At 40.1% G+C, this 24644-nt stretch overlaps 1 long non-coding RNA gene across 2 annotated transcripts in view; it reads left to right on the top strand.

The window, feature by feature from the left end:
- The first annotated feature begins 1839 nt into the window (after nucleotides 1-1839).
- LOC138919922 (uncharacterized) overlaps nucleotides 1840-24644 on the top strand; it is a 93130-nt gene continuing 70325 nt past the window's right edge. Inside the window, exons 1-3 of one of the 2 annotated variants that reach the window (XR_011430516.1) lie at nucleotides 1840-2086; nucleotides 6494-6599; nucleotides 7006-7049. This is a non-coding gene — a long non-coding RNA (uncharacterized lncRNA). Of the gene's footprint in view, nucleotides 2087-5768; nucleotides 5900-6493; nucleotides 6600-7005; nucleotides 7050-24644 lie in introns of those variants that run through there. The other variant, XR_011430515.1, reaches the window with a different exon arrangement.

Consider the following 24644-nt stretch of genomic DNA (forward strand, 5'->3'; position numbering starts at 1 on the left):
GAGAACTGTAAGACAACATCTTTCTGGTGTTTAAAACCACCCAGGTGGTGGAACTTTGCTAGGGCGGCCCTAGGAAACTAACGCAACAAGTATATACGAACTTAGCCTGTGAGGAAATGAGCTTTTATTTTTTAACTGCAGGGAAAACAAAAACTTGTTCAGGAAGGGAAAGGTACATATGGTATACCACATAACTTAGTTGTCAAGAATTTAATAGTCATAGGACTATAAATATTAATTATTAATCTGAACAAAATTATAATATACTGGGAACTATACATATATGGCAGTGCCAGGTGTCTTGTGTGTGTGTGTGTGTGTGTGTGTGTATGAAATCATCTTCTGTAGTGCAAATTTAAAATAGGGTGCCTGAACTGAAATATCAAGAAGTAGCAACATAAATTATTTAGAAATACGGAGGTAAGTAGTAAACAATTCAGTTAAAAGAGCTGAAAGTAGCTGCCTCTTGGGTTCAGGAAACAGAAGATGGGAAGTGCTGGGATGGCTATTTTTTTGGGATGAGGCTTGTAGAACTATTTCATTCTTTACACTATGTGCACAAACAACCTTCACATAAAGAAGAATTACTTAAAAAAGGAAAAGAAAATTTGAACCCATGAAGCAAATTACTTGTAGAGCTAAGGAATGTGCTGACCTTGAATAAAAGTAGGAAATAGGATAAATTTCTCTTGGTGCTAGTTATCCACGGATCTGTATCTGTTCCCCGGGCAGTGGGGGAGGGAGCACACGGGGAGGCAGGAGCTCCTCCATAAAGCCTTTACATCTCCTTCTGTCCCATATTCAAATCCTGCTCTTATAAAAGAATGAGAATCTCTGTTACCTTAAGTTTGCAATGACAGTTTGAAACCATAAAGTTCCTTTTAACAAGGGTCTTTCCTTAAAACTGAAGGAGGTTCTCAAGATGAATGGCATAGGTGTTTCCTTGGGGAGGGAGTTACAGGCACTTTCTTATCTCACTGGATTTCTGACTCAGATAGGTTCATTTCTGACTAGTAGCTAAGAGCTGAGTGGACTGGGCCTCTTACACTGACCTTAAGGCAGATTCCCTTTCAGCCATTCACTCCAACCTGTCCTTAAACCTTGACGGAAGAGGCGTGCAGCCTGCACTCTTCCTTTTCACCATCAGAGGGCAGTGGAGGCTTGAGTGCCCGGGGAAGGAGGGGGAAAGATGCTTAGTGCCTGGGGAGTGGGAGGAAGTGTCTCCCACTGTTTGCACTTAACGCATCTCAGTAGCTAGATATTGCACTGGTACAAATGGTGCATTTGCTTCTAAATTTTATGCCAGTGTGAAAAGGCAGGAAGTTTGATCTTAATGCATTTGCCATGGCTATCTATTTCACTATGAGACAGAAATTTGTTAGGAAAATGAAGAGAATTGCAAGAATAAGTTTAGATGGGCATTTCTCCATTTTCCTACTTGTAGAATAGATTCGGGACACGTTCTGAAAGAACACAGTGTCAGCTGGAACAGCGCTCTGCTTTCTTCCCTATCACTCTAAAATAGATGTGCTCCTCATGTGCATGGATAGACCATTTACCTCTGGTTTCTATCTCAGGGACAAATCTGGCTTATTAGCACCATTATTTGTAAACCGTTAACCTGGTTCCCTGTGCTGTTTTAATGCTATCTTGATGGGTTGCTGTGAAAATGTGAAGATGTCTGTCAGGCAGAAAAAATTATGTAAAAATGATGTGGGTAGAGAAAATGGGATCGACCAAATGTAATAAACTCCTCCCGGGCTGAAGGGCAGAGCTGCATATGCAATGAAGTGCTTTAGGATTACGTCATCTTTTATATAACATCTGGCAGCGACTTTTATTTCAGAGCTAATTTGAAGAAGCCAGGAGCTTTTCTTTTCCCCTCACCAAAACTGCCTTTATCTGAAAGAAGAAAAGAAGAACTGTTACATTTTGCATGCAAAGAAAGCCAGAGAGGCTAGATTACTCCCTTAGGGTAATGGAGATGGGAAAAAGAAATTGAAAAAGGTCAGGTGAACACAGCGGAAGGAATGAGGAGGTTTGTGTGATTCTTAGTGAAATTGGACCAGTCTAAGCAACCAGACAGGTAATGTGGGTGGCTCTGCCCTTCCCTCTTCTCTCCTCTGCCTCTATAGACCTGACTTAAGAATGCGATGGAAATAATTTTCCTTAAATATTTTGTCTGAAGTGAAGGACTGAGAAATTATTGAGATAATTAAGGAAAATCATAAAATCCCTTCCTTTGGCTTTTGAGAAAAAAGCTTTCCCTCAAGCCAATACCTTCTCCTCCAATAATATCCAGGCTTTCTGATCTATCACAACAGCTTGTTCAGATGGTCAGCTCAGCATTTGAATTTGTCCATACAACCAGGATGAAAGGTGTTCAGTGGCAGTGAATGGACTTCGTTCCTCTGAAGCCAGGAACCAGGAGGGGAGACCTTCCTCATCCCCTCTTTTCCCTCTCTCACAGCTTCTCTGTACGTGCTCATCCCTGCATAACCCGGACCTTGCCGAACCATGTTTGCTGGCCTCGTTGTCCTCTTTCATCATTTTATTTTTAAATATTCCATTCTTGCCTTCACTCTAGAAATGCTCTTTTCCGTATTTCAAGGCCATGTCTACAACTCAGAAGAGACAATGTCTCACTTTTGTACCTAATGGGTTCCCAACAATGTGTTTGAAAGTTAGTTGGGTGTCTGAAAATTGAACAATAGATTTGCACGTTGTAAGGAAGAATTTGTTCTCAGGGAGCTAAAGTATATGATGAAGTCCCTAAATATGGTTTCTGGACAGTGCCACCTCCCTCAGGCCTCAGCAACCCTGTGGGTGGGTGAGAACAGGTACATGGGATGGAGGTGGTGGCAGCTGCCAGTTGTTGTGGGCTGGGGGAGTTAACCCAGGAATCCTTCCTTCCATGACTTAGCTTTCCCTCTCTCAGCCCAGCCTGAAAGGGCAAGGGCTGCAGCAACAGGGTCTGGTTCTCAGCCACCTCCAAGAATCACCACATGTGACCCCCATGGACATGGGGCTGGTGAAGCACTGAAGTGGTTGGGGCTGGTCAAAGGATACCCTCAGGGGTGATGGTCCAGGCATCATGGCCCATGGTCTCTGGAGTTCTTGGTGTCGGGGGATGGCCCTTCAACTAGACCAGTGTGGACTCATCTCTAGTGCTGGGGGAGGAGGTGCTGAGTGAGGACATTCTCCTTTTGTCTCAGCTTGGACCGGGCCCCTTCTCCTAATAGCCATGGCTGCTTGGCATGAGATAGTTCTATCATTACTCTAAGGTAACTTAGGAAAGATAGAATTTTGAGTATGAAAGGTTTGAAGATGTCAGTGTTTTCATGTTTGATACTGTGGTATCCTACTTATGTATTGCTGTGTAACATACTATCCCAAAACTTAGTGTCTTAAAACAATAACCTTTTAATTATACAGTAGTCACCTTTATCCACAACTTCATTTTCCTCAGTTTCAGCTACCTGCAGTCAACAGCACTCCCAAAATATTAAATGGAAAATTCGGGAAATAAACAATTCATGTTTTAAATTGCGTGCTGTTCTGAGTAGCATGATGACATCTCACACTGCCCTGCTCTGTCCCTTCCAGAATGTGAATCACCCCTTTGTCCAGTGTATCCATGCTGTATACACTACCTGCCCGTTAGTCACTTAGTAGCCCTCTCAGTTATCAGATTGACTGTCCTGGTATTGCAGTGCTTATGTTCAAGTAACCCTTAGTTTACTTAATAATCTCCCCAAAGCGCAAGAGTAGCGATGCTGGCAATAGTGGCCAACGAGAAGCCATAAAGCGCTTCTTTTAAGTGAAAAGGTGAAAGTTCTCCACTTAATAAGGAAAGAAAAAAAATTTTATGATGAGATTGCTAAGATCTATGGTAATAGCGAATCTTCTATCCATTAAATTGTGAAGGAGGAAAAATAATTTTGTGCTAGTTTTGCTGTTGCACCTAAAATATGTATTAGGGAAAAACATAGCATTATCTAGGGTTCAATACTGTCTGTGGTTTCAGGCATCCACTGTGGGTCTTGAAGCGTATCTCCCAGGGATAAGGGAGACTACTGTATCTCATGATTTTGTGGGTGAGGAATTTGGGCAGCACTTGGCTGGGTGATTCTTCTGCTCCACAAGGCATTGACCAGAGTCACTTGGCCACTCTTCAGTTGGTGGTGGGCATGGTTTCACCCACATGCCAGGTATCTTGACAGGAGTAGCTTTGGGCTCCTTTCCCTTTCCATATAGTCATAGCGTATCTCCACATACTCTCTCTAGAAGGGCAGTTGGATTCTTATGTAGTGGCTTGCTTAGGCTCTAAGACAACAAGGAGGAAGCTGCAAGTTCTTTTAAAGACTGGGCTTGGAATTGGCATAGCACCAATTCTGCCATACTGCATTGGTCAGAGCAGTCACAGGGCAGCCCAGAATTAAGGGGAATGGAAACAGATCCCACCTCCCGAGGAGAGGAGTGTCAAAGATTTTGTGGCCATCTTTGATCCACCACCTGTGGGTTGCATAAATATAGACAGTCTGGAAATGGAAGAACAAAGAGGATACGAGGAGGAAAGACTTTCCCTTGACTTAGCTTCCTAGCTAGGAATCACAGTTTTCTTAAGGGATGTGGGTTCATCGGGAGGACTAAGCTCACCCTTTCTGCTGTCACCTGAAAAAAATGTTCTGCTAAACCAGGGTAGTACTGAAGTTTGTGTTCCCCTTGGTGCTTTTGGTTCAAAGTATAACTCTTGTTAAAGTGCTTAGGAACACTGTGATGGGAAGTGCTCTGGAAAAACTTGAGTGAATAATGTCTGAAGGACTCTTTGGACACGATATCGGCCTGTTTCCAAAGGAAGAGTTGGGAACGTTTCTCATTTTCTCCACTGTATCACACAGCTGTGCTGGTGACGAAACAAACAATGGATTATGCAGCTTTTGAAAACTTTTCAGACTTTTCCTTTTGTGTAGAGCAAAGGAGGGGAAAGGAGAGAATTGTCTTTTCAGTCTAATTTACCTACATATAATTTCCTTTGTCTGTAAGTTCAATATAATATGCAAAATCTCAGCAAAAACCTTAGTAAAAATGATAGCAATAGTGTGCTTCTCATTATTGTAGTCGTGATACAGTACTGGCAGTGTCATGGGGTCCCCTTTCAGATCCTCATTCAATTTAACTGATGAGTTTTTAAAAAGCCAATATATACACATAGCACAAATTTTAAGGGAACGAAATAGAATCAAAATCTCCCTGACATTCCTATCCCTGAATCCCTGTGTCCCGTCCTCAGAGGCAGATACTTTTTTTTGTATACCCTTCCAGACAGATTCTATGTATATCCAAATACGCCCCTCCCATGTGCGCGTGTGTATGTGTATAATTTTAGGATATATAATTATATATCCTTTCCTCCCATAAATAGAAGCATACTATATACTGTTTTGCACCTTACTTTTTTGTGCAATAACAAAAGAATTGTTCCATATTAGTAAATATAGATTAACTTCTTCTTTCCCAGGAGCTACATAATATTCTTTTCCGTGAATGTAGTATCATCTTTTTTTTCTTAAACCAGTCTCTTGTTGATGGATCTTTAGGTTGTTTCCAATTTTTTGCCATTATAAGCAGCAGTGCAATAAATGATTTTGGGCATGCGATATTTGTGAATGTATGAGGCTACATGTAGAAATGCAATTATGGGGTTGAGGATACGAGCACTGTGATTTTGATAATCTGAGCACTATTAGTTTACATTCCTCCCCCCAGCTTTTGTTTTAGGTTCTAGGGATTGTCAGTGGAGTTTGTTCCGAGGAGACCATAGATGAAGAAACCAGCTGTAAGACTGAACAAGGAAAGATTGCCATTCGTGTTTTTATATCAGCCTTCATTTTATGAGGTTTGTAAGTAGTTTATCAAATATTCTGGCAAAATAGATCAGTATAAGGCAGTTTTCTCTGCTAGGAAGCCTGCCACGTAGAGGAATGAGAAGACTGGACTTAGAGTGATAAGAATCTGTTTCCAGCCTGACATTGCCAGTACTCCCTGTGAAATCTTGATTAAGCCAATTATCCTTTCCTTGATGTCAGTTTTCTTATTTGTCAAGTGAGTGTTTGGAGTGAATGATCTCACAAGAATCCTTGCATCCAAAATTATTTGATTCTATGAAATTGCTTCAGTTTTTATATAATAAAACTCATATATAGGAACAGCTATATAATTTGAAAGGCTTCATGCAAAAGGAAAATGCAGGGTCCCTCATTAAAACATTATTAAGAATGTCAAGATGGCCATAGTGGAACATTAAGTCAAGTGTGGGCCCTTCTGTGCAATAGCACAGGTCATAGCCCATGAAGCTGGCCCTGGTCCTATAAAGACTCATACCTCCAAATCAATGGTTTATTTGTAGTTAAGTATTTGGTGGCAGTTTGACATAGACATGTGCTTGAGACACTCATCATTCTTTTCTAAGGAAACTTGCTTTTGTCAACAGCTCCTTGCTGAAGAAAGCTGCCGTAAACTGTACCTTGTACAACGGGCACCCACTGACTGGCTCAAAGGCAGACACCTGACCTAAGGGCAGCCAAGTTCATAGGCTGGTGAGTAACTTGAGAGGTGGCCTGACAAGAAAAGCTCTGATGAATGGGAGTTAAGTAATGACGTTGGTAAACAGACTCTGGAATTTGAACTGAGAAATATGGAGAGGACCAGCCAGCTGGATTTGGGCTTAGGTGATGGTGAGAGTAGAGTGGATAGGTAGAGAAGGGAGATGCCACAAGTATTGCCCTGTGTAACTGAACAGTGCATCCTCATTTCTTGAGGTAGCCTGAGTGAATTTATTTTGGTCCTTTGCAACCCAAAGAATGAAATTAGTCCACAGTTATGCTAGAGCATAGCTTGAGCCTATTAATGCTTACGCTAGCTAGGGAGTGTGGGTTAAGAACATTTTGAAGTATGGAAATAGAAAAATAGCTCCTAAACCCTGTTTTCTCCTTCCTCTGGCAGGCATTGCATCGGAATCAGCTGGCTGAGTAGGCTTTCTTGGCCAGGTGAGGGGTGATCTGAGCTCATCGAGTGCCACCTGTCTGTTTTTTCCTCTTTCATTTATTCGTGTCATAGCCAACTTTCTTACATACGCCTAGGACTGTTTTTTAAAACTTCTCCTAAGTTATTCTTGACATCTTGTTCTACTTCCAGTGGAGTAGCCCTAGGAAAAATGTAGCTGTCGAAATTGCAACAAGACACATTTTCTTAGTATATGTCTTTTTCTTCCTGTTGGACTAGGCTAATGGATCCCTGGAGTCTGCAGCAGGCTGAGGCAGGAGCTGCACTCAGTGACCTCTCTAGATCTTTTGCAGCTTAGCCATGCTAAGGAAAGGATTCCAATACGGCCATTCCCAACCCCTCATTATAGAATACCTATGTAATCGTTTGACGCTTTTCCCTTTCCTTTACGCTTCAACAGAGGCTGAGTTTGTCAGTCTTCAGATGAATAACCAGATAATTTGGTCAGGAATGCCATATAACTCATCATTGACAGTAATTTGCTTTCTAGTATGCGTTAAAATCTGTGGTGTGTGGGCACATTACTTATAACAACACATACTGCACAGAGTGGCTTATTGAAATGAGGCATGCATAGAACTGCGCGAAGCAAAGTGGACCCTGATTCACGGCAATCACTCTGTAGCCAGAGCACCCTGGATAAACACGAGATGGGACTCAGAGGGCTCATGCTCCTCACAGGTGTCTCTTGACAGGGCACAGTTTAGCTACGCTTATGGCATCCACTAGGACAATGAATTGTTCAATTGGCATTAAATATGGAGAAAGGGACATTTCTGCGTGCCTTTATGTTAGTGCACTGCCTCCAGTGTCCTGCCTTGAAAAGGCCCAGGTCCAGGAGGGGAAACAAAGGCAAAAGGAGTGGAGTTCTATGTTCTTCCTTGCCTGGACCACCAGCTGTACTTCGCCAACACCCGGTGGATATTTGGAGTGGCACCTGAGCATCAGTGCGGGGACTGGCTTGAGCCTGCGGGCTGACTGGGGCGATTACTATGGGAATATGCTAGAGCTGTGTGTGGCCATCAGTTTTGTACATAGGGAAGGGAAAAATAAACCTGGTTGTATTTCCAGGCTCAGATTTTTCTGTGAATTCCAGGAATTTAAGCCTTTCCATGTCTCTGTTTTCTCCTCAAAAAATGGAGATGTTAACACTGATGTTCCCCTTAACGCTGAGATGTAACCCCCAAATATATCATTGAAATACTTCTTGTTTACATGAAACATATCTAGGTTTTTGGAGATAATAAATATTTAAACCATATTTTCTTAGTAGAAGAGTTAATATGTGAAGAAATCTGGCTGACTAAAAGTAGCTCTGGAACACTATTCTAAGTGTTTGATGACACGGGCAAACCATGGCAGATAAATTTTAAAAAAATTTATTATGAGGCCACAATGTTAATAGAATAGTGGGTTAGGTGGACCAAGAGGATGTCATTTATTTAGGCATTTAAAGCATTGTTGGTAAAACGTCTCCAAGAGTCCTAAATGCAATCTGGCAACAGAGGGGAGAGGCAAAGAATGCTCATGGATTAGAACCTGATTATCCTGAGAAAATCCAGAGGGGAAATTAATGGCTAATTCCTGACACGCAGAGGGATTAATGGCAGATTACTACAGTGATCTCTACTAGAAGCAATTTGGCTTATTTTGTCCTTTCTATTTCCCATTTGGTTATGAGAACATTCTCATAAACTTACATATTTCACAGCCCACGTGCTAAGTTCCGAAAGCAATGTCACTTAACCTACGACTGAGTATGTATAGACTTGTCACTGAACGCTACCCATTTATATAGAGTCGTGGTTTCCTCTGCAAAATGATCAAAGAGAACAAAATAAATGGCAAAAGAACACAGGGTCAAAGTCTCCTGTTTCTATAGGATGCCACTGGGACTCAGCAGTTGGTGAGTAATGTGGCACCCCCCTGAGAGGCAAGGCAGGTGATGACTGCCCACAGGCTCCAGTATGGGCTGAGAGAGAGCATACAATTTGAGGATTAAGTTAAATGTAGAAATTAGGCAAAATTGTGAGACATTCTAACGGCCAGAATGAAGGAGGGAATTAGGCAATATGATGAAACATTTCCCTTAACAATACGCCCCACTCCCATTTATCCTGCTTGCAAAATGTTCAAACAATTTAAAAGAATGTAGAATAAAAGGCAAGCATCCTAATTTCTCATCCCGTCTCAACTTTCCTTCCCTTCCCAGAGGTAACCACTGTTTGGTGTTTTCTTTATGTGTAGACCTTTCATACCCAAATATATGTATGTATTCAAGTATGTGGGTTAAAAAAAAGTGAAGGGGATGATGTTGTACGCATTGTCTCGTCATTTAGCAATGTCTTAGAGAGCATGAGCAGATCAACTGCATTCTTTTAAACTGTAGCATCCTCCTTCGGGTGGATATTTCACTTTCTCTACTACGAAGAGCACTGCAGCGAATATCCTTCTTGATGCCTCTTGTGCACAGGTGCAAGCATCTATTCTCTAGAATAGAGGCCTACTGGTGGAATTTCTGGGTAAAATTTATGTATATTTACCACATGAACAGATGTTGCCAAATTGCTGTCCTAAAAGAATACTGATTTTCATTCCCATCTTCAGTGTTTGAAAGTCTCCGTTTTTCCCAAATTCTTGACAACTCTGGATATTATCAATCTTGTTCATTTTTGCCAGTGTGGTGGATGAAGAAGAATGACTTAGTTGTTTCGGTTGATAATTCCTTGATTAGTAAAAGTTCAGCATTTTTCCCTGTGCTAAGTGACCATTCGCAGTTAGTCTTCTGTGAAATGTCTGTTCTTGTCCATTGAACCTTTTTTCTATTGTGTTGTTTTTTATATTATTGGCTTATAGTCATCCCTTATGCATTTTCTGGATAGGAATTACTTGGATTTTATATATTTCACGTACTTTATATACTTTGAAATTTATCTTTTTTCTTCATCTGTGAAGTCTTATGTTGTTCGGAAGTCCATGTAGTCAAACCTGTCCTTTCCTTTATGGTTTAATGATTTTCTATGTACTCCAAAATTACAAAAATATTTTCCCAAACACTTTGTAGTTGAAAAACTTATTTAGGGCCTGGCCTGTGGCTGAGTGGTTAAGTTTGCATGCTCTGCTTCGGCAGCCCAGAGTTTCGCTGGTTCGGATCCTGGGCACGGACGTGGCAATGCTCATCAGGCCACGCTGAGTTGGCATCCTACATAGCACAGCCAGAGGCACTCACAACTAGAATATACAACTATGTACTGGAGGGCTTTGGGGAGAAGAAGAGGGAGGGGGGGAAAGAAGATTGGCAACAGATGTTAGCTCAGGTGCCGATCTTAAAAAAAAAAAGAAAATGAAATTCACTACTTAAAAGCAATTATTTAGCCCTTTAAAGAATCTAATAAATAGTTTTGTGTAACATGAGAGGTAGGGAAACTTTCCTCTTTTTCTGGAATAAATTCTCATTCCAGATGTACCCACCTCTGATCTATCCCACATGTTTTCTTGTGACACCTGGGACTCATAGATCCTTAGGATGCCTGTAGAAAGAACACCTGAAATTGTATGCAGAATTTTGTGTGATGTGTAGAGGTGTATTTTTTTCCTGTAGAGAGCCTTCTTAATTTTCGTCAGATTCTCAAAAGGATTCATGGTCCAATAAAGCTTAAGAAGCCCTGTGTTATCATCTTCCTCCCCCTTCTGTTGAGAAGTCCCAGAGAAGCAGCCTTGTTTCTATACCTCTTTCTCTTTTTTATTTCTTAAAATTTTTCTCATTTAGCATCAGTAGTGTTTTCCAATTAATTAATTCAACAAATGTTAAGTGAGCATCTACTACCTTAGGCATGGTATCAGCAACACTCGCTAAGACCTAGAAGCTGCCCGCAACTGGCTGGTAGTCTAGTTGAGGAGGCAGACGAATAACTCTCCACATGTTAGAAGACAGAATGATAAGTGTTAGCATAATGCTATGCACAGAGTGCTGTGAAAGTTTATAGGAGAAAGCAAGTCCTAGATTTTCTTTTTGGTGTGTGGCGTCATTTCAGAAAGGTCATTCTGATATCAATTTGGAGACTAAAGAGAAATCAAACAGACCGTTTAGGAAGCTGATCTATGTTTCTAGGGCATAGAGACAGGAGAAATGTTAGGGATTGAACTGAAGCTGTGTCGGTGGAGAGGGAATAGGTGTGAGAGATTCAAGACATAATAAGGAAGTAAAGTAGAGTGGAATTACTTGTTGACTATTGAATATGGGAATTAGTGGGGAATTAGAAGTCAGCAATATTGCCAGTTTTCTGGTTTGGGTGACTGGTTGGTTGGTGGAATCATTGCTGAACTAGGAGGTAGGCTGAGTTTAGTTTTGCACATTTGCAATACTGCACATTGATATAGAGGCAGAAATGGATGTGATCACTCTTAGTGAGGGTGTAGACAGAGCAAAGATCTGGAGAATACCAGTATTTTAGGGGTTTGTGGAGAGAGGGGAAGGTTACAAGGTTGAGAAAGAAATATATGAGAAAAATCGAGAGAAACTATCATAGAAGACATGGGAGGAGAGAGTTTCTAGAAGGAGGAAGTGGGCAATAGGGTGAAATACTGCAGAAAAGTCAATTGAGATAAAGACAGAAAGGGGCCCACTGAGTAAGCAGTCTAGAGATCACTGGTGACTTCCCCAAGAACACTTTCAGGGGAGCAGTAGGAGTAGATGCTAGTGGGAGATGAGATGGGATGGTGAGGAATGAGGTGGGAAGAGTGAACGAAGGTGAGGTGGTAGAGGGAGTACATGCAGGCAAGTCTTGCCCAAAGCTTTGCTGTGAAGGTTTGATAGTAGCTTGTGGAAAAGCTGCTATTTATTTCTCCAGTAGTGGAGTCATAGTGTAAGGCTATTAATGAAGCTCCATTGAAACTCCAGAGCTAGTGAATTCAGTTATCTGATAGGTACCTTTTATTCTTGAAGGACTTGATAGCTGGACTTGATAAAGATTTTCTTTGACTTAAATTCAGGGTGTTAAAAAAATACTTAACAGCTGAGATGGCTTGAGAACTGACCAATGAGAAAAGAAGCTATAATCTATCAGAGCAGATGCTGGCTGAGAACAACTGGTAGGAAAGGACCAGTGACTAACAGTCTTGCTCCTATCGCCAAAGCCTATCTGGCTATATGTACATGGCTGTCTTTCTCACAAATACCTTGAATCAAAGGAACTAATTTTCAAGATTGGATTTGTAGGATTTCTAGGGCCCCAAAAGGACCAGATCACGGAAGTTGCAATGAGAATTGCAAAATGTATGCAAACGCTTCTGCTAAATTGGATTGAAGGCCACATTTATATTCAAGCGCGTTAGGGACAAAAAGGACAGAAAAACAAACAGAACACTGAAAAGTTTTGTTTTTCTTCCCTAAAAACTAAGATTAACAGTATGTGACAAACTGCAGAGGAAGAACAAAATGAATGTAACACACTCTAAGTAGAAATTATAAGAGTAAGAAAGATTTTAGTTTCAAATGGTAATTTCATTTTGAGCTGTAAGGTTAGGAACAAAATAGACTTTTTCTACAGGAGAACAGACGTGATAGGGAGATTTTCTGTCTCCACTGATGTTCCCTCAGTGACCAGTGATTGTGTTGGAATTTAAGATCATGTGAATTAGCACCCTCTTCCATGTGCTCTGTATTTTGATGATAGGATAGGGGAGTAGGGGCAGAGGCCTGTAGCTTAAGGCAGATGCACTTCGTCGTGTCAGCTCAAGACTCCTCCTCATTTTGTTCCTTAGCTACGTGTACAATCTCGCATTATCCCAGGAAATAATTTTTTCAAAGAGGATCTGCCGCCTATTTTTTTTCTCTTGACAAATACCATGTAGATAAACCTCTCAGCATAACTGGCCCTCTTTCAAAGATTTTCATGTGGAATATTTATAGTGAAAAGTAAGTCTGTCTGGTATGTAAACAGAGTTAATTACAGCTATTATACTCTACACTTCTCAGTGATTGCTTAGAATGTCACATCGCAATATACTTTTAAGAAAATTGGAATTTAAAATTCATTTTGAAAAGAAGGAAAAAAATGAGATTTCTGTGGGATGGATAAAGTGCTTAATGTTCTTTTGGTGGGTACAGTCAATAATACCATTCATGGGTAAAGAGAAAGAATGACTATGTTTGTTTATCTGCATTAATGGCTGTTGTCATTTCTTTTTGGTGGAGTTCTTTTATTTTAGTCGTGCATTGCAGTTGACTAGATAAAATAAATCAGAAACAGGTTCAATTGGTGCCGTCTCTTAGGTTGGAAAAATGTTCTTGCCAAGGAAGTATAAGAAAAGGAAGAAATATCCAGAATCAATATTTCATGTAGATATAATCCTGTTACTTGACCATCTTTCCAACACTGGTTTTCCAGGCCACACAATCTAAGGAGACAGGCTTGGAAAACCCAGGCGAGTGTGATGATCACAGGTAATTTTGACCTTGAGCGCTTACCAGGCAGAATCATTGGGACATCAACATTTCCCTCCCCCTTCCACCTTCCAAGCTCTCTGCCTTTCTTTGGCCTGGTCCTGGTTGATGCATATGTTCTCCTTGGAGACTCTCGACCTCTCAAATATCTGTTCTGCTATTGCCAGTGCTGATCTTTGTTTGGGGACTGGTTGGCCTCTGTTGGGAGTTCACACGCAGCACCTTGATGACCTTGTTATGCCTGTCTGCTGCTGCCTCTCACTCTCTTTCTTCACCAATGTTACAGTTCTCTAAGTGAAGAACATCCCAAAGGGCAGTCTAGATCTTTCTGTTCTTCTAACACTCTTTGTCTTAAGAGGTTTTAGACAACCAATCCCAGGGACAGTTGAGGATATTTGAATGGCACCACACAATGCTATAAAATTTTTTCTTTTTGTAAACACCAAACCAGTGTCCCAGGAAGACATCCAGGTGCTTCAGTAGCCTCCTATTTCAGCAAGAGTTTCTATCTACCCAAAGACAGTTCTCTCAGAGATGGGGCAGAGTTTTAGAGACTGCCAATTGGCCTTCTTGGCCAGAAAACCCATAAATTCCTCAGGTACGAAGACTCCCTGAGAGTTGATTCTGCACAGATGTTGCTCAAGAGATAGTCATGAAAATTAAATCCCAATTCTGAAGACCTTTTGAAGCATTTTAAAAATGGAAATTCTTCCACAAATGTGCTGACCTGCTATTTCACTTAACTACCTAGAGTCTTAATTAAAACAATTTTTCAACCATTTTCTAAAGTGATTCTCAAGGGGTATCAATAGCTTTCCCTATTTTCTGCAAATGATAATGGAGTCATGGAAATTAAGGTTTATGGGAAGCTTGACCACATCTCTAGTCCTAGTACAATCTCCCCTTCATCGTGACCTTTTATTTTGCATCACCAGAGTTTGCCTTGGGCAGTCTTAGCTGTATAAGTTGATTCTCAGCATGGCCTTCCACAGGCAAGGGCATTGACTGAGTGCCAACATGGCTGCTACCAGATACCATAAGAAATTATGAGTCTCTGCTCTCAAAACCCTTGTAGCGCTGTTGACCCTGTTGGGTCAGGTTGAGGCTAGGGTGTGGTCTTCAGAACATCAGATGCCCCAGGTTTTGTCAGTCCAAGAGGTGATAGAGACTTGTCAGATAGACTGGAGGGGTTTAGCATTTCAGGAAAGAGGTAGTATAGTGTACTCTTTCAGAGCATGGGCTTTCAAGTTGGATAGATCTGGGTTCAAATTTTGGTCCCATCATCAACTGGTTATGTGCACTTAAACAAATCTCTTCATCTCTTTGAGCCTTAGTTTCCTCTTCTGTAAAATAGGAGAGATAATATAATACCCACCTTATGTAGACTTGTGTTGAGGATTAAATGAAAAAAAAAAAATCCTCAGCACAGAGCCTGCAAAACGAGTACCTAATAAATGATAGTCTTCATATTAAGTGGCTTTTTGGCCTCTTCTTGGAAGCTGCTTGTCCCAGGGAGGGCCCAAAGACAGAAATAACTACAGAGCTATTGAACATTCAGAGTATACCAAGGGAGAGGTGCATTTTTTCCTATTGAGAGCCACTGACCTCTGATAGAAAAGGATCAATTGAAGGCTTTGTAAAAAAACTAATTTGCTTTTTTCCCCTCAGGGGAATATAAAAAACATTGACTTTATCTACTTTTAAGGACAAGGTACATAACACTTTACTCAATAAATAACTTGAATAGATTTCTAGAACTTTAAGGGACCTCAGAGACCATCCAGTATAATCTCTTTATTTAATGGATGAGATAGCTGAAGGCCAGAAATATAAACTGACTGTCATAATTACCCTCCTTCACCATGACAGACCACGGAAATAAACCTTTTTCTTCAAGTCTAACTTCTGGCATTTTTACACTATATTATTATTGAGTAAAACAATATGGAGAGGGAGAAAGAGGAAATTGAGAAGAGGGAGAGAAAAGAAAAAGGAGTTAGAAAGAGAATGATGGAGATACACATAGAAAGATAGGAAAGTACAGAGAGAGAACAAGAAAAGGAAGAAACAAGGTGGTCATTTCCATCAGGATTTCATTAAACATACAAATTACCAAGCTAATCTTCTTTTCTTTTTCAATGAGGTCTATTATTCTAAATGAATGTCTGAATGAATGACAGAAACTCATCACCTATTGGGAGGCTATTGTAATAATCCAGATGAAAAATGTTAATGACCTAGAGTAGGTGGCAGCAATATAGATGGTTCCAGAGGTTGGGTTTGAGATATATTTCAGAGACATAGATTGTTGGTTGGATGTTGGGAGGTAAGTGAATGGAAGAGCGAAGGGTGAATTCAAAGTTTTTGAGTTGAGTAATTAGATGGATGGTGATAACAATTTACTGAGGTGGGGTAAGCCTTTGGACATGCTATGTTTCCTCGCCCAGAAAAACTTCTGAGTGTACAGTTGGATATTTGAGTAGGAAGCTCAGGAAAGAACAAGGCTGAAGATATAAATTTGGGAGTTGTCAGTATAAAGATATTTATGGGACTGGATGAGATCATCTAGGGATGGAATGAAAATAGAAAGGAGAAGAGTGCTAAAGTCTGAATCTAGAGTACTCCATCTTTTAGAGGGCCAGCAGAGGGAGGGGTGTCAGCAAATGAGACCCAAGAGATGTTAGTGGAGGAAATGCTGAAGATATTGGTTATTTGACTTTTAGCAAGTAATTTAATAAAATCTTTTATATGGGAAGAATGGAATATGGAAGAATGTGGACTCGATAGTAGTATGGGTAGGTAGGTTAGGAGTGTGTGTACCAGTGGATTCCCGGGAACTTGAAGAAGATCTGGAGGAGAGTACCTGAGGTGTGCCCCACCTCAGCAACCTGGTTAAAAAACCTCTTGTGTAGAAAGAATTTAGGGTCAGAGTTGCAATGATACAAAGATAAAGAGATAGTTACTACATCAGATTGATTAGTAGGTTTTGCAAGACCTGGAGAGCCATAGTAGATGTTCTATGCCTGTTGTTCTAAACCAAGCGTGGGATAATGAGGGCCTGGCCTAGAACGGTGGCTGTGGGAGTAAAAGATTGGATTCTAGAGATACTTGACAAGGAAGAGTTGGCAGGATTTTGTGACTGACTAGATATAAGTGATGGAGAGGAAACAAGCACAACTGATTCAAGGATACTATAATTAGTTCATGTTTTTAGTGTAGGAAGGAAGAACAATTAAAAAAAGCACAAACCATGAGCTAGTAACTCATTCTTTACCAGAACCATTAGAAACTCTGATGGTTTGAATTGATATAGTTTGTTCTGTATGTTGAAGGGATGATAAAAATTTAGTAAAAATGATTATAGCAAATTGGCTCTTCCAATCTTAAAAGATTACTAATTAACCAATTAATTTGTTTCTGTTTGCATAAAAGCTGATAACTGAATCCAAATGGTGTAATATGATCAGTTCAGATTTCACTTTTGGATGGTTTACCAGTTGAATATTGACATGACTGTATTTACTTATGAGGCTGCTGATAATTTGAATCATTCTCTGCTGCTTAACTAAATGACCTTAATCTTCCCCTTCTGAAAGCAGTGATTTTAGGCCAAGTAGAGGTGTCTGTCCTGTACTGAAGATGCTCTTAGTGATTGGAATGTGTCCCATGCCTGAAAGGCCTGCAGCTTTTTCACCTTTTACACCTCAGAGACTTTGCTAGGCCCCTGAATGGTGCTCATAGGGCGGAAGGAGACATACTCAACTTTCTTAAGGGGAAAAACCCTTTCAAGCAGTTATTTATATAAGCACTCATTTACATATAATCGTTTTCCTACCCTAGTTTGAACTCAGGTTTGTCCTTGAAAGGAATGATTGTTATTGTTTTAAAAAGTCTCAAATTTAGACTTTTCCAGTTACCCTATGAAATTAGCCCAAGTTCGTAGGTTTTACCAAATATGTCCTTCTGTGCACTCTACACCTGATTTTCTTATATAAGAACATCAGCCACTTAAACTGAGAAAAGAACTTCTACCTCCCCTTGCCGAGTTCTGAACATGTTGACATATATTTAAATTAGTGCATTAAGTATTAGAGTAGTGGGGATTTAGAGCTGGGGTAGAAGTTAGATATTATCTAGCCTACTTCTTTCCTTTTTCAGATTAAGGAACAGAGGTCTAAAGGGGCATGTTATTTGGCCAAGTTCAACACCTGACTGTTGACAGAGTTGCTGTGTTCTCACTGCATCCTATTAGGCAGTACAAGATTTTGATTTGTCCCGTTACTGGTGCTGTTAACATTGATCATTTAATAAAGGTGGTGTCTGTCAGGTTTTTTCCTCTATAAAGTTACTCATTTGCCTTTTGTAATTAATAAGCATCTTGTGGGCAGGTACTTTGAGACTATGTATATGTTTCTTTCCTCATCAAACTTTTACCAACTATTAGCGACTGATGTTTCTTGACTGAATTAATTATTACTATGATGGTTACCAAATGGTGATTTTCTGATTCTATCATTCCTTCTACAAAGATTAGTTGGCATTTTACTGAAAGGAAAAATTTTCTCTTTCTCCATTTGGACTTATATATTGGTTTGGACTAACGGGTTTATGTTTTATTCAATGGTCTATAATCTATTTATATCACTACTTATTTTATTTATTTATTTATTTATTTAATTGAGGTTATGATAGTTTAGAACATTGTGAAATTTCAGTTGTACATTATTATTTGTCAGTCATCTTATAGGTGTGCCCCTTCACCCTTTGTGCCCACTCTCCTTCCCCCTGGTAACCACTAATCTGTTCTCTTTGTCCTTGTGTTTGTTTATCTTCCACATATGAGTGGAATCATACAGAGCTTGTCTTTCTCTGTCTGGCTTATTTTGCTTAATGTAATACCTTCAAGGTCCATCCATGTTCTTGCGAGTGGGGTGATTTTGTCATTTTTTATGGCTGAGTATTATTCCATTGTATTTATATACCATATCTTCTTTATCCAGTCATCAGTCAATGGACACCTAGGTTCCACACCTTGGCTCTTGTGAATAATGCTGCAATGTACATACAGGGTACATAAGTCTCTTTGAATTGCCTATTTCAAGTTATTTTGATAGATACCCAGTAGTGGGATGGCTAGGTCATATGGTATTTCTATTTTTAATCTTTTGAGGAATCTCCAGACTGTTTTCCATAGAGGCTGCACCAGTTTGCTTTCCCACCAGCAGTGTATGAGGGTTCCTTTTTCTCCACAACCTCTCCAACATTTGCTATTTTGTGTCTCTGTTATTATAGCCATTCTAACAGGTGTAAGGTGATAGTGTAGCTTTAGTTTGTGTTTCCCTGATGATCAGTGATGATGAGCATCTTTTCCTGTGCCTATTGGACATCCATGTATCTTCTTTGGAGAAATGTCTGTTCATATCCCCTGCCCATTTTTTGATCGGGTTGTTTGGTTTTTTGTTGAATTGTGTGAGTTCTTTATATATTATGATTAACCCTTTGTATGATATATGATTTGCAAATATTTTCTCCCAGTTGGTAGGTTGTCTTTTCTTTTTGTTCATGGTTTCCTTTGCCTTGTAGAAGCTCTTTAGTCTGATGAAGTCCCACTTGTTTATTCTTTCTATTGTTTCTCTTGTCTAGAAGACATGATGTCTGAAAAGATCCTTGTAAGACTGATGTCAAAGAGCGTACTGCCTATGGTTTCTTCTACAAGTCTTATGGTTTCAGGTCTTACTTTCAAGTCTTTGATCCACTTTGAGTTTATTTTCATGAATGGCATAAGAGTATGGTCTACTTTCATTCTTTTACATGTGGCTGTCCAGTTTTCCCATCACTATTTGTTGAAGAGACCTTCCTTTCTCCATTGTATGTTCTCAGCTCCTTTGTCAAAGATTAGCTCTCTGTAGATGTGTAGTTTTATTTCTGGGCTTTCAGTTCTGTTCCATTGGTCTGTATGCCTGTTTTTGTACCAGTACCAAGCAGTTTTAATTACTATAGCTTTGTAGTATATCTTGAAGTCAGGGATTGTGATGCCTCCAGCTTTGTTCTTGTTTCTCAGGATTACCTTGGCTATTTGAGGTCGTTTGTTGCACCATATGAATTTTAGGATTCTTTGTTCTACTTTTGGGATTCTGATTGGGATTACATTGAATCTGTAGATTGATTTAGGTAGTATGGACATTTTAACTGTGTTTATTCTTCTAATCCATGTGCATGGAGTGTCTTTCCATCTCCTTCTTTCATCAGTTTCTTTCAGGAAAGTCTTGTGATTTTGATTGTATAGGTCTTTTACTTCCTTGGTTAAATTTATTCCAAGACGTTTTACTCTTTTTGTTAATATTGTGTTCTTGAGTTCTCTTTCTGTTAGTTTATTATTAGAGTATGGAAATGAAACTGATTTAAGTAAGTTGATATTGTACCCTGCAACTTTGCTATAATTGTTGATTATTTCTAGTGGCTTTGTGATGGATTTTTAGGGTTCTTGATCCATAAAATCATGTCATCTGCAAACAGCGAGAATTTCGCTTCTTCATTATATATTTGGATTCCTTTTATTTCTTTTTCTTGCCTAATTGCTCTGGCCCAAACCTCCAGTACTATGTTGAATAAGAGTGGTGAGAGTGAGCACCCTTGTCTTGCTCCTGTTCTCAGAGGGATGGCTTTCAGTTTTTTCACTATTGAGTCTGATGTGGCTGTGGGTTTGTCGTATAGAGCCTTTATTATGTTGAGATGCTTTCCTTCTATACCCATTTTATTGAGAGTCTTTATCATAAACAGATGTTGCATCTTGTCAGATGCTTTCTCTGCATCTTTTGAGATGATCATGTGGTTTTTGTTCCTCATTTTGCTAATGTGGTGTATAACATTGATTGACTTGCAGATGTTGAACCATCTCTGTGGCCCTGTTATAAATCCCACTTGATCATGGTGTATGATCTTTTCAATGTATTGCTGTATTCAGTTTGACAATATTTTGTTGAGTATTTTTGCATCCATGTTCATCAGCCATATTGGCCTGTAATTTTCCTGCTTCATGTTGTCCTTGTCTCGCTTTGGTATCAGGGTGATGTTGACCTTGTGGAATGTGTTAGAAAGTGCTCCATGTTCCTCAGTTTTCTAGAATAGTTTGAGAAGGATAGGTATTAAGTCTTCTTTGAATGTTTGATAGAATTCTCCAGAGAAGCCATCTGGTCATGGGCTTTTATTTGGGGGGAGGTTTTTGATTACTGTTTCAATCTCTTTACTTGTGATTGGTTTATTCAGATTCCCTATTTCTTCTTGATTTAGTTTTGGGAGGTTGTAAGAGTCTAAGAATTTATCCATTTCTTCTTGGTTGTCCAATTTGTTGGCATATAGTTTTTCATAGTATTCTCTTATACTCTTTTGTATTTCTGTGGTATCTGTTGTAATTTCTCCTCTCTCATTTCTAATTTTATTTATTTGAGTCTTCTCTTTTTTTTTCTTAGTGAGCCTGGCTAAGAGTTTGTCTATTTTGTTTATTTTCTCAAAGAATCAGCTCTTTGTTTCATTGATCCTTTCTACTGTCTTTTTTGTTTCAATTTCATTTATTTCTGCTCTAATTTTTATTATTTCCCTCCTTCTTCTGACTTTGGGCTTTCTTTGTTCTTCTTTTTCTAATTCTGTTAGGTGTAGTTTCAGATTGCTTATTTGAGATTTTTCTGGTTTGTTGAGGTGAGCCTATATTGCAGTGAATTTCCCTCTTAGGACTTTTTTTTACTGCATCTGAAATGAGTTGGTATGTTGTGTTTTCATTTTCATTTGTCTCCAGATAATGTTTGATTTCTCCTTGATTTCTTCAATGATCCATTGGTCGTTCAGTAGCATGTTGTTTAATCTCCACATCTTTGCCCTATTCCCAGCTGTTTTCTTGTAATTGATTTCTAGTTTCATAGCATTATGGTCGGGAAAGATGCTTGATGTTATTTCAACCATCTTGACTTTATTGAGGCTTGCTTTGTTTCCCAACGTATGGTCTATCCTTGAGAATGTTTCATGTGTACTTGAGAAGAATGTGTACACCTGCTGTTTTTAGATGGAGTGTTCTCTCTATATATCTATTAAGTCCATCTGATCTAGTTTTTCATTTAATTCTACAATTTCCTTGTTGACTTTCTGTCTAGATGATCTATCCATTGGTGTAAGTTGGGTGTTTATGTCCCCTACTATTATTGTATTGTTGTTGATATCTCCGTTTAGGTTTGTTAATAGTTGCTTTATGTTCTTTGGTGCTCCTGTGTTGGGTGCATAGATATTTATAAGTGTTATGTCTTCTTGGTGGAGTGTCCCATTTATCATTATATACTGTCCCTCTTTGCCTTTCTTTATGTGTTTAGTCTTGAAGTCTACTTTGTCTGACTATAAGTATGTGACATCTGCTTTCTTATGTTTGCTATTAACTTGGAGTGTCATCTTCTATCCCTTCACTCTGAGTCTGTGTTTATCTTTGGGGCTGAGGTGTATTTCCTGGAGGCAGCATATTGTTTGGTGTTGTTCTTTAATCCATCCGCCACTCTGTGTCATTTGATTGGAGAATTCCATCCATTTATATTTAGAATGATTATTGAAATGTTGGGGTTTAATGTTGCCATTTTATTGCTTGTTTTCCAGTTCTCCTGAATTTCCTTTGTTTCTTGTCACATGTATTTCAGACTACCAATTCAGTTAGGTAGTTTTCTATGCTGGTTTTCTTAGATTTCTCCTTATTTGTAATTTGTGCTTGTGTTCTAAGTATTTGTTTAGTTGTGACAACGTGGTTTGTATAAAATGTCTCATAGATGAGATAGTCCATTTTCTGAAAGACTCCTGGGACTGAGCCGGTTCCATCCTTTTCCTCTTTCCCTTCTAAGTTGTTATCGTCACATCTATTTTTTTCTTGTGTTGTGAGTTTGTGGTTAAAATGACAAGATTATTTTTATTCTTGGTATTTCCCTTCCCTTTATCTTTGATGTTATACTTAAGCATTTGCTAACGTGTTCTGACGGAGAGTTGCAATTTTCTGATTTTGTCTATCTACTTATCTCCTTGCTCAGGGTTTTGTAACCCCTTTCTTTTTGCTTTTTTCAGGTGTGAGGGCCTTTCTAAGGATTTCTTGTAGGGGTCTCTTGTGGTGATGAACTCCCTCAACTTTTGTTTATCTGGGAAAGTTTTTATTTCTCCATCACATCTGAAGGATATTTTCACTGGATAGGGTATTCTTGGCTGAAAGTTTTTGTCTTTCAGAATTTTGAATATATCATTCCACTCTCTCCTAGCCTGTAAGATTTTAGCTGAGAAATCTGCTAACAGCCTGATAGGAGTTCCTTCTTAGGTTATTTTCTTCTGCCTTGCTGCCCTTAATATTTTTTCTTTATCATTGACTTTTGCCAACTTTACTACTATATGCCTTCAAGTTGATCTTTTTACATTGATAAAGTTTGGAGATCTATTGACATCTGTCACACGGATTTCCAGCTCCTTCCCCAGGTTTGGGAAGTTCCCAGCTATTATTTCTTTGAACAAGCTTTCTGCTCCTTTATCCTTCTCTTCTCCCTCTGGGATATCTATAATCCTTATGTTGCATTTCTTAATTGAGCTGGATATTTCTCGGAGAGTTTCTTCATTTCTTTTCAGTCTTAGTTCTCTCTCCTCCCCTATCTGAAGAATTTCTATATTCCTATCCTCCAGACTTCTAATTCTGTCCTCCATATTATCAGCCCTACTGTTCAGGGAGTCTAGATTTTTGTTAATCTCCTCCATTGTGTTTTTCATCTCCAACATTTCTGATTGGTTCTTCTTTATAGTTTCAAGCTCTTTTGTGACATAGCTCCTGAACTCATTGAGTTGTCTATCTGTATTCTGTGTTAACTCATTGAGTTTTTTAATGATAGCTATTTTGTCATTTAGGTTACGGATTTCTGTTCTTCAGGATTGTTTTCTGGGTACTTGTCATTTTCCTTCTGTTCTGGAGATTTAATATATTTTTTCATACTGCTTAATGGCGTGTATTTGTGCCTCTGCATAGAGACAGAGTTTGGCTACTGCTTCCACTTGCTGCCAGTGGGGTAATGGGGCAGGAGTTGTGTAATCTGCACCCACCAGGATCATTGTCAGCTGTTCCTGACCGAGCCTGGGCCACTTCTTGGGATTGCAGTGGCCCTGTGGGTTCTCCCATCAGCTGTGGGGACAATGACGTGGGGGTTTTGAGTTGCTACCACCTGCTCCCACAGATCCACCTGGATACACTCCCTGCTTAGTGACTGCAGCGGTGTTATGGGCTTTTGGGGAAGCCAGGACTTTGTTCACCCAGACTCACAGCTCTGCCGCCAGCTGGTCCTAGGTTGCATCAGCTGTTGTGCTTGTTGGTTGGGGCCTCCCCACTGATTCTGAGCCTGTGCTGCTCCCTAGGGTGGGATTGTGGACTCTCCCACTGGTCGAGAGAGAGATCACACAGGGGTTCAGGGCTGCTGTTGCTTGCTTCCACATTCTTACTGCCCCTTTGGGGCTGCTGTGGTACTGTGGATGTTTGCGGTAGCCAGGAGCACTTTCAACCAGGCTGCGGATATGCTGCCATCTGTTCCTAGGTCGCCCCAGCCCTTGAGCTTGGTGGGCAGGTCCTCCCCCCCTGGGATGAAGCCTGAGTCACTCCTGGGGGTTGTGGTGGGACTGTGGACTTTCCCACTGGACCTAGGAGCAATCACGCTCGGCCTCAGGGCTGTCCCTGCCCACTCCCGTGGTCCCACTGGATCTCACTTGCCCCTTTGGAGCTGCAGCAGAGCTATGGGCATTTAAGGCAGTCAGTGTTTTGCTTACCCAGCTGCACTGTGTTTGCTCCTAGGTTGCACTAGCCTTTGTGCTTGGTGGACAGGGCCTCCCTACTGAGTCTGAGCCTGAGTCACTCCCTCGGGCTGCAGTGGGACTGTGGATTTTCCCACTGGTGCAAAGAGCAATCATGGGGGGCTTAGGGCTGTAGTCACCTGTTTCCACAGTTGTGCTGAGGTGAACACCCACCCTCAGGGCCGCAGCAGTGCTATCAGTGCTTCAGCTGGGAGAGAGTCATTCATGGATACTGGGCTGTCTGGGGGCCAGAGAGGTCTCACCTATCTCTGCCTCATCCCTGGGGATAGTCCATCAA

This window comes from Equus caballus, chromosome 21 (assembly GCF_041296265.1).
Source record: "Equus caballus isolate H_3958 breed thoroughbred chromosome 21, TB-T2T, whole genome shotgun sequence".
In the NCBI taxonomy this organism is placed as follows: Eukaryota; Metazoa; Chordata; class Mammalia; order Perissodactyla; family Equidae; genus Equus; species Equus caballus.